This window comes from Delphinus delphis, chromosome 17 (assembly GCF_949987515.2).
Source record: "Delphinus delphis chromosome 17, mDelDel1.2, whole genome shotgun sequence".
NCBI lineage: Eukaryota > Metazoa > Chordata > Mammalia > Artiodactyla > Delphinidae > Delphinus > Delphinus delphis.
Window position 1 is genome coordinate 41,059,905 of NC_082699.1, and position 10,641 is coordinate 41,070,545.

Here is a 10,641-nt window from a genome sequence, read left to right on the forward strand (position 1 = left end):
TCCCTGCACAGCCCAGGCATCCACTCTTGGCATTATCTCTGCCTGACTCCTCCCTCCTCCCCTCTTCCTGTTCCAGGTCGTTTGTTCAAACCTGTTGTATCTCCATTTACAATAACTATTAGGGAATTCCTCTCCAGTCCCAACCCTCTCTGCCTTTAAGTACTATCTGCTCACCCCTTGATCATGATGACCTTCTGGTCTTGGGTCATCCTGCCTCATGTGTCAGGAATAATGGTAGTGGTGTCAACGGTGAGAAGAGTGGCCTCAGGGTGATCCGAGGGAGTTGTGAGGATGTGCTGGATGCTTGATTGAAGGACAAGAGGCCTTCAGAGTGGAGGTTTCTAAGAATCACCTTTGGGAGAGAAGAGAAAAACACAATGGCAGATCCCAGATTTAGCTCCCACCCTATAAAAATCAAACCTCTACTAGTATCACACCCAGTCCTCCAAGACTGGCAGTGGAAAAAGAGCCTTTATGTAGATAAGATGCCTGAATCTCATGGCCACAACTCCCAGGGAACAGCTCCTCTTTAATTTCCTGCCCAAGCCCTGCCCATAATGCTACTCTCTGTATCCAGTCCATCCAATGAGACCATGTTGGAGAATAGACACCCCTTAACCAGAGCACTTAGACTTCAGACAGCCTGGGCTCCCCTACTGTGTGATCCCATAACATCAGCATTTCCCCCAAACAACATAAATGGCCATTTGAGTGTAACTGAGCATAAATGGCTGTCATTGGTCTGCATTCCCTGGACTGTCTCTATGTCACTCATCCCCATGTTCTAGATCATAGTTCAGAGACTGCTACAAGATTGATGCTCAATAAATATCTGCTAAATGAATGAATGAATGGGTGGGATGGATGGATGGATGAATGAATGAATTTTGCCTATGGCTCAAGGATAGCAAAAGAGAAAACAGACCCAGAAAGCTAGCTGTAACTAAGGAATCTGGCTTACGAAGTGTAACTTACTCATCTCCAGCTTGTGTTCCTCTTCAGGGTCTCCCTGCCTAGCTTCTGGCATATCCCCACATCTCTCTCTCTCCCTTTCCACCTGGTGCACTCCAGCACAGCTAGACTTCTCAAGACAGACCCACAGGGAGAGAGAGACAGGAGTTCCCTCCCACAGTAGGCTGAATCTCTAAGTTTCCAGGTTCCTGTATGAAGGGCTACATCTTCTCTGGATAATAGTCCACTCCTTTACGGGTGTGTGCTTCCTCTAGGTCAGAAGGGAAAACAGCTTTCACCTCCCTTGGCAACGTTCCTTAGTTTCTCCTAAAGTATTCTACTGAGGATTAGCAAGAAAGAGTAGGTGATCCGCTAACAGTGCCTGCCACGGGTGTGGCCAAGAGGAAAGATAGTTTCTACGGTGCGTATTTGCCTATGACCTCAGCAGGACAACCTGTCTTTATAAAAACAAATAAATCTAAGATCCACACTTAGGGGGATTATTTCATACTTATCCTTTAAGGAGTTAAGGTTTCCATTGGCAGCCTTCACATGTACTGTTCCCCTACAGGGACTTGGGGAGGGACATTTTATGTGTCCTTTTCTGTTGTGATTCTTTTTCTTCTGAGATGTAACAGAAGCTGAAGGAAGCAACTGCAACAGGATAGTGTTACTTAAACCCAATTCAGTCATTATTATTTTTGTAAATTTTAGAATTTTATTATGAGCCTTTAATGGGATGCTGTGCTCTTTGGCAAGCATCGTTCCTGAGCTCTGGCAATGGTGGTGGATAAACCAGGGACGGTGTATCCATCCTGCTTCCTGTTCTCCATGGGTCTGAAACACATCTTCCAATGGGCCCCAAAGGGAGTTTGACTCAGCATCTACCCCAGGACTCTTGATATTGGAGCTCTTCTTGGGAAACCAAGAATCGAGGGCAGCCGCTGGGCTCCTTTAGTTTTAAGAAGTATTTTCTTCACAGCACCCACCCACTAGAGCTGTGGGTGATGGCAGCTAAGGAAGGGCCTGAGTGGGTTTAAGTGGGTTCTAGGATTGAAGCAACACACACAAGTTGAGCAGAGGAGGTGGAGGACAGTCTTTGTTCACCAGCCCCTGGCAGTGAGCTACAGATCCAGAGCAAAAACAGCAAAATGCCGTGGAGGGCAGAAACCAAAGGTGGGGAGACAGACAGCAGGACAGACGAGGGGAAGGAGTCACCAACAGGAAAGAGATGGGAGAGGTGACAGAGACTGAGCATATGTGCCCCGTGAAGTCGAATATTTTCTTTGGAGGTCCAAATTATCCCGTGAATTTTTTTCTAGTACTTTTCCACATCCCTGGGACCAAACATGTGCATACGACATGTCTAAAACTGATGTGTTTAAAGCAGTTTTTGGAGAAGCAGATAGAGATAAGCTTCCAACTTTTTTTTTTTTTTTTTTTTTTTACTGTACGCAGGGCTCTCACTGTTGTGGCCTCTCCTGTTGCGGAGCACAGGTTCCGGACACGCAGGCTCAGCGGCCATGGCTCACGGGCCCAGCCGCTCCGCAGCATGTTGGGATCCTCCCGGACCGGGGCACGAACCCGCATCCCCTGCATCGGCAGGCGGACCCCCAACCACTGCGCCACCAGGGAAGCCCAAGCTTCCAACTTTTAAACATGGAAAGGGAGGATTTCTCTCTGACTCCATAATGTGACCAGTTCATTGAAACAAAGCAAGCATCAATGCATCCCCTCGCGCAGAATGTTTCAGCTTACCTTCATACACTGTCTCCAGCTGTTTCTCAGACTAAGGACTGATTATTCGTTTTAAATTAATTAATTAATTTATTTTTAATTTTTGGTTGCATTGGGTCTTTGTTGCTGCACATGGGCTTTTCTCTAGTTGTGGCGAGCGGGGACTACTCTTCGTTGTGGTGCCCGGGGTTATCGCTGTGTCTTCTCTTGTTGCGGAGCATGGGCTCCAGACACACGGGCTTCAGCAGTTGTGGCACGTGGGCTCAGTAGTTGTGGCTCATGGGCTCTAGAGTGCAGGGTCAGTAGTTGTGGCACACGGGCTTAGTTGCTCTGTGGCATGTGGGATCTTCCCGGACCAGGGCTCGAACCCATGTCTCCTGCATTGGCAGGCAGGTTCTTAACCACTGAGCCACCAGGGAAGTCCCCAGAATTGGTCATATACTTCTAAATGAATATACTATGTCCATGTAAAAACACACAAAAAATGGGTGTTTTAAAAGGTTGACATTTTATAAGCAAAAGTTCCACTACTTTCTTGTACCCCAAAGGATTGCCATAGACACCCCACTTTGGAGACTGCTGGCACAGACACAGGTCTCTGTGAATTCAGAAGAACGAGGGTTACTATTGACCGTGCCTGCAAGGCGATGGATAAGTGGACCAGTGTCCCAGTGAAAGATGTTTCCAGAGTACGGAAACACACAGGGATGTCTGAATGGTGTTGTGGGACAGTGAATGAACCATGGGGCTGGAAGTGACTGAGATTCTGGGCCTCAGTGTTAGAGCTAATAATAGAAGTATGGTAGCCAGGAGAGGAAGCTAGTCTTTGGGGAAAAGATAAATAAGGTGAAAAGAAGCCATCTGAGAGGAGCTAACCTTATACAGGGTGAGCAAATGACAGCTGACTCTGGATTTCATGTCAGCGTGGGAGAAGAACATGAGATTTTGGTAGGTCCCACTTAAGGCAGATCTTGTGGTGTGGTTTGAAGAGACAAGTCAGGAGTTCCTGGCTCAAAATCTCCCCCCTACTGATTGTCACAGTGCCTGAAATTTCTCTTTTGAAAATTAATCTTTGTCAGTTAAAGGGCTGGAAGCCCCAATTAAAATGCAATCTGCCCCAACATAAGTAAGGTCTCCATTTTTTGTGACTTAATACCTCAAAGAGGACAGGTTGCTGAGAGCAAAACACTATAGAAATGTAGTGGGGAAGCTGGAGGTGAGAGAGAGTAGGAACCCCAAGAGGAGAAAAGGTTGTACTAACAGGAGAGGTGAGAGGGCATGGGATCTACTGAAGGGAATTTTATGCTCATAATCTGTATGTGGCATCCTGGATTCTGCACTGAATTTTATATGTATATATTTATAAATTACATAGCATATAATTAATATATACAATTATATATATTAACCACCTTATGAGAAAACACACACATACATATATTATATAATGCAATCATATATAACACACACATAAAATGTATAATTATATGTAATATGTCTTTTTGAGTATATATAATATATATATTTCTGAATTTTCTTACAATTTTCCTCTTGTGAGAAAACAGGCATACATATATTTGATATATAATATAATTGATATATATAATTATATTCAATTGAAATGATAAAAAGAGTAACATTATTATACTATAATTATAAATATATGTGTCATATGTGTGTGTTTTCTCACAAGGTGGTTTCCAGCGAGAGAAAAATTATAAGAAAACTCAGAAATAACCATTTTTCTGGATATAAGTAGTTCTAACCATTTATTTTCTAAGCCTAAAAGAAATCATAAGGGAAAGGATCCAGTAGATTTGAATAGATAATTTCAAAATTCTGTAAAAAAGGGAAAACACCACCAAAATTAAGACTGAAAGGCAAACTGAAGAAAACATTTGCAGTAAATACAACAAAGAGTTGCTCTCTTTGCTGTATAAAGAAGTCAAGCAATTCAATGAGAAAAACACAAAGAACTCAATATAAACAGGCAAAGGTATTATACAGACAGTTCATCAAAGAGGAACTCTCACTAGTCATTGATTACAAGGACCATGAGGAAGGGACCGTGTCTGTGTGTTCACCATTGCAGCCCCAGTGCCTGGGTCAGTGCTGAGTCACCTATTAAGTAAATATTTGTTGAATGATTGATTTAATGAATGAACTAATGAATACAAGAAAAAGTCAATCTTGAGGTAATCAAAGGAATAAAAATTAAAATTTTTTTTGTCCATCGCTAGAGCAAATACTTTCTAAATGGAGTAATATCCAATGAGTGTAGTAATTAAGTATAGTGAAAGGACTTTCTTATGGGAATCGATGGTGACTCCATAGGAAAGCAATCACCTCCTTTTTATGCGTGGGAAGATCACACCTCCTCACGCTGCCTAACCTCCTTGGAGTCAGAACTAGCTGTGTAACTAGTTCTGCCCGTTGGGTTATGGGCAGAGGTGATGTGTGTTACTTCTGGACTGAAGCATTTAGGAACCTTCCTCTGAAGATGTGATCACAGAATAGGCCGCCGTTGGGAAGTTGGAGCCAAAAGACTGAACGGCCTGGATTGCTGAATCCACAGAAGGAAGATGGCAGCTTCAGAGGGTAACCTGAACCCAAAGATGATTTTGTATGACTAAGAAGTAAATTCTTGGGCTTCCCTGGTGGCGCAGTGGTTGGGAGTCCGCCTGCCGATGCAGGGGACACGGGTTCATGCCCCGGTCCGGGAGGATCCCACATGCCTCAGAGAGGCTGGGCCCGTGAGCCATGGCCACTGAGCCTGCGCGTCCGGAACCTGTGCTCCGCAACGGGAGAGGCCACAACAGTGAGAGGCCGAGTACCGCTAAAAAAAAAAAAAAAAAAAAAAAAAAAAAGAAGTAAATCCTTATTTTGTTAGCTCATTGAGATACTAGAGCTGCATTTACCATGGCACACCTCACCTATTTTGCTTAATATACTTATTTCATTCTGTTCATGAATATCTATTGAGCTAAGCACCTACTATAAGACAGACCCAGAAATTCCATTTATGAGGAATAAGAAAATCATCCTAAATATGGAAAAGGATATTTATACATGAAGATGCTCATTGTAAGGTTATTTTAAACCCCAGCATTTCCATAATAGAACAGCAAGTTGCAAAAGAAAAACATTTCACATACACTTAGTAGATATTTATAAAGAAGATGTAATAACATGGGAAAATATTTGTGACTGTCATCCTCCTAAATTTCCTATACATATAAAAAAAAGATTGAAAGAAAAAACACTGAAAATGTTGAAGTGTGGTTTTGTTGAGTAATGAAAATTATGATCATTTTTCCTGCTTATTTCTTTCTACAATTTAAAATTTTCTAAATATTTAAAAATAAATTGGTATCAATTTTCATAATGAAAAGCCATCCTTCTCTCTCAATGTTTAGATTTATAACAAATAGGTCCTTTTGTTATATCTTATTGTTAAGATTTTTCTTAATTTTGGAAGCAAATCTTTCCCAAGTTGCTGTAAAATGCAAATGGTGGATGATCTTTATATTTTTTGCTCCTTTTTTGGTGTTTATGCAGAAATTGCAAGTTGTAAAGAAAAAAAATTCTATCCATTCATCTCTTTTAAAGGCATTGCAGACTGCTTATTGATGTTTTAAAAATAGAATCTGAGGGGCTTCCCTGGTGGCGCAGTGGTTGAGAGTCCCCCTGCCGATGCAGGGGACACGTGTTCGTGCCGCGGTCCGGGAAGATCCCACATGCCGCGGAGTGGCTGGGCCCGCGAGCCATGGCCACTGAGCCTGCACGTCCGGAGCCTGTGCTCCGCAACGGGAGAGGTCACAACAGTGAGAGGCCCGCGTACCGCAAAAAAAAAAATAAAATAAAATCTGATCTTGAGCAAGACCCTCCTCCTCTCTGGAACCCATTGTCTTTGTCTGAACAATGGGAGGCTGGGTCTAATGAGCTCTCAGACCCCTGCCAGCTCTAGCAGTCAAGTGAAATAAGAAGTTAATAAGTTCATATGTCAGAGGTGTCATTCAAGCAGGTTTTGGAAAACACTTGCTTCATTAGTTTTGTGAACAGGTATCTATGGAAACAACTTATATTTGTACTCAAGGGAGACAATCATTTATGAATTTATCTCCATACAATCTTCACAAAGAAAAGCTATGCTGGAGCTAAGCTTCTAACAGCCTGTACCGGAAGATGCAGTTTTACACCCTTTTTGGTAGAATCAAGTAAAAATCATCCTGATCAACTGAGATATCATCAGAGTTTCAGAGACTCGAAGGTTTCATTTGAAATTAAACCGCAAGGATCTGAAGAGTCACAGCATTCACTAGACACAATTTTTTAAAACTTGAGGAAAACACTCTGGAATGGTCACAGAACTAGTCAAGTAACCATGGAAAGCAGAAGAGAAAAACTAGATGCAAGCAGCATCATGTTTCATTCAACCTGGGTCATTTTTATCCAGTGATTCTGGAATGACCCACTCACTTCCTGATTAGCTGCTCCTCTCTGGGCCTGAGCTTCTGCATGTAGAAAATGAGGGACCTTAACCAGATGACATCTAAGGTAGCTAATAATACGAAGATTGAGCTAGCGTTTAGTATTTTTGCTATCATGTGATGACCTTCAGCACTGATTAAAAAAAAACAAACCCAGGTTATGTGCAGAGAGGTACTTCTATGCTTTGATATTGTCTAACAAGCAGAACTGGTATCTTCCAGTTAACTGTTCTTGACTCTTAGCTGTGTTGTTCAGGACTCTGGTCGCCAATGGCAAAAGCTGAACGTGATTTAGCTTAACTGGAAAGGGGGAGCCTTGGCTCACGTAAACAAGTCACTGAAAGAACGTGGGTCAGGTGACAAAGGACAATGGATTCAGGGACTCAAACTCTGTCAGGACTCTCCATGCCCTTTGGGTGTCAAGGGCTAGACCAGTTTCACCATATCCTGAGGAACATGGCTATGGACAGCTCTGGGCTCCCATTTCTGCAGCTTAGGACCAGAAAGGAAAATTAGCTCTCTTCTTCAGGTAAGTCAGGTAAAGACACTGACTGCACAGCTTGGGTCACCGCCCAACACCTGAGTCAATCACCATGCTCAGAGGCAGGAAATATGATGGTCTGCCTCGTCATTTGCCCAGTCTTTGTTGTCAGGAAGATTTGAGTATATTATTAGGAGTTGAAGGAAAAGATTCTGAACAGGGAAACATAGCTGCTGCACTGGTTTTCTATTTCTTGCCATGCAGCAAGTTATCACAGACTTAATGGCTTAAAACAGCCCTCATCGGTGAGTTCACAGTGCTGTAAGTCAGAAGGCTGTGCTCGGCATGACTGGGTTCTCTGCTCAGGATTTCACATGGTTAAAAGGTGCCCACAAGGTTTTGTTCTCCTTGGTAGCTCAAGGTCATTTTCCGAAGTCATGTGGTTGTAGAGTATTCAGTTCCTTGTGGTGTACACCTGAGGTCCCCATTTCTTTGGTGGCTGCTCTCAGCTCCTAAAGGCCACTCACATCCTTTGCCACACGGTCCCCTCCATCTTCAAGCCAGCCAGTGTTGAATCTGTCTCACTCTTCGAGTCTTTTTCACCAGGAAGAGCCCAGGTCCTTTTAAGGGTTCATCTGATTAGATCAGCCCTGGCGCCATGATAATCTCCTGATCTTAAAGTCAACTGATTTGACACCTCAGTTACATCTGCAAAATCCCTTTGCAACAGTACCTAGCTTAGTGTTTGACTGAATAACTAGGAGAAGGTAGATACGGGGGGACAGGAGGGTGGGGATTGGGGACCCCCCCTTAGAATTCTGCCAACTACCACTGCTACATGAGCTTAGGAAGTTTAAATCCATCTTGAGTAGACCTATTTCAAAAGGCCAATCATTCCAAGACTAAGTCTGCCTAACTCTTGGGCAACTAATTCATTTATCAGACTGGTTGCTTGGCTCATGTAATCAAAATAACTTGATTAAATAGATTTTTTTATTATTAATCTGATTGCCAACTTTAGGAAGATGGAATGTAAACTAAAAAACAGAGCTTACTTACTTAAAAGCATGTTTTAAACACTTTCTGCATGCTCCTGCTTTAGAACATGAACTGCTTCATCCCCCAAAAGCAGTTCAGTCCCCCTGTTACACACCTTCACGGAACCCTATTCTTTTCACTTGCAATGCTCCTCAGTGCTTATTCAACACCAGTCCTACTAGACTATATACTGATGATGCAGAATCTGTGTTTCCTGTTTAATGCATAACATAGCATAGTGCCCGGCACATTCAATAAATATTTCTAGAATGAAGAGGAGAGGTGTCATGCCATGCCTCAGTGTGTACTTCTGTGCTTAGGGTGGTGCCAACACATGGCAGGTGTTCCATCAGAGTGAAAGGAAAGGAGAGAAGAAGGGGAGAAAGGAGGAATGGAGGAAACAGCGCTGGGCCTTTCAAGGAAAACAGCTAACTTGTGTCCTTCTGACTTGATCAAACAATACAACTTCTCAGCATTTTACTTCCAAGAAAAACTGTAAGTGGGGGTCCAACTATTTCAAAATGTTTTTGAAACTCTCCAAACCTATGGAGCACAACGGGCAAAGTGTCCCCACAGCAAAGGCTGGCGTCATTGCACCCGGAGGGCGTTAGTGGGGCCGGGCTCCAGACCGAGGGACTGGCTGCTAAACTGTTCGGTCAGTCTGCTTTACCCCAAGCAGAGACACTTGCCCACTTCAGGACTCTACACATGTGGAGGGGCCTAGAGTCAGTTACTCCTGGAGCAAAGCAAATACTCTCCTCCCCAGGCCAACAGCACACAGGCAGGAAGGCAACCCTGACTCACAGAACCTGGCACTGATTATAGAAGAGTTCTTACACTCTGGGCAGTCAATCTCACTTATGCATTAACTATCCCCCTGGCCCTGGGGATCTGGCTTTGGAGAGGGTCTCCAGATTTTGGACATCTCAGAAAAAAGCATATATTCTGCATCCAAAATGTTGATTAAAATGTACAAACAGACCGTCTTCGCTGAAGGAAATTTGGGAAGTACCTTCCAGGGTCATTGTCAATGACCTTGTGTTGGTCTTCCCTGCCAGCCCCTCTTCACCCCCTTTTCCCCAGCCTCACCCACAGCTCTGCCCCTCTTTTAACCTTGTGGTTGAAAGTCTAACAGACAAGCGCACACAGGTCCTCCTATCTAAGTGATGTAAGCTGTTCTACCTTTTGTTTCCCTGATGCATCAACGGGAAGGAAGCTATTCATAGACCCAGGAACAAGTGAGGGACCATTGGGAAGGATGGGTTTTCAAATCTCTATCCCAGATCATCCTTCCTCATTCACTTGCTTATTGTGATTGGCTGAATGTTTGTGGCCTGCAAAATTCATCTGATGAAGCCCTAACCACCAAAGTGATGGTATTTAGAGGTGGGTCCTACAAGAGGTGATAGTCATGAAAGTAGGACCCTCAAGATGAGATTAGTGCCCTTTTAAGAGGAGAAAGAGAGAGATCTCAATCTCTCTTCACACGCATGCACAGGGCATAGGCCATGTGAGCCCATAGCTGGAAGTGTGTCTGTCTGTCTACAAGCCAACAAGCAGGCTTTCACCAGGACCTGAATCTGCTGGCACCTTGATCTTGGACTTCCCTGCCTCCAGAACTGTGACCAATAAAGCCACCCAGTCTACGGTACTTTGTTATAGCAACCCGAGCTGGCTAAGACGCTTACATTGCTGCAATTAATTATTTGTTTGATGACAGATTCCTTCCCTTATATTACAGCTCTCCAAGAGCTAGTCTTACTCACCTTTGCCCCTCATGGTGCCTAACCACAGGTACGTGACTGTATAGATGCTTATTAAATGTTTGTTAAACCTTAAATTCTGTGCTAAGGAGTTTGGACTTGAACAACAAAAACAATTGGAGTTTTTGAATGGGGAATGTTATTAGCTGTGTATTATCAAGCAAATGACTTGTCCTTTGGA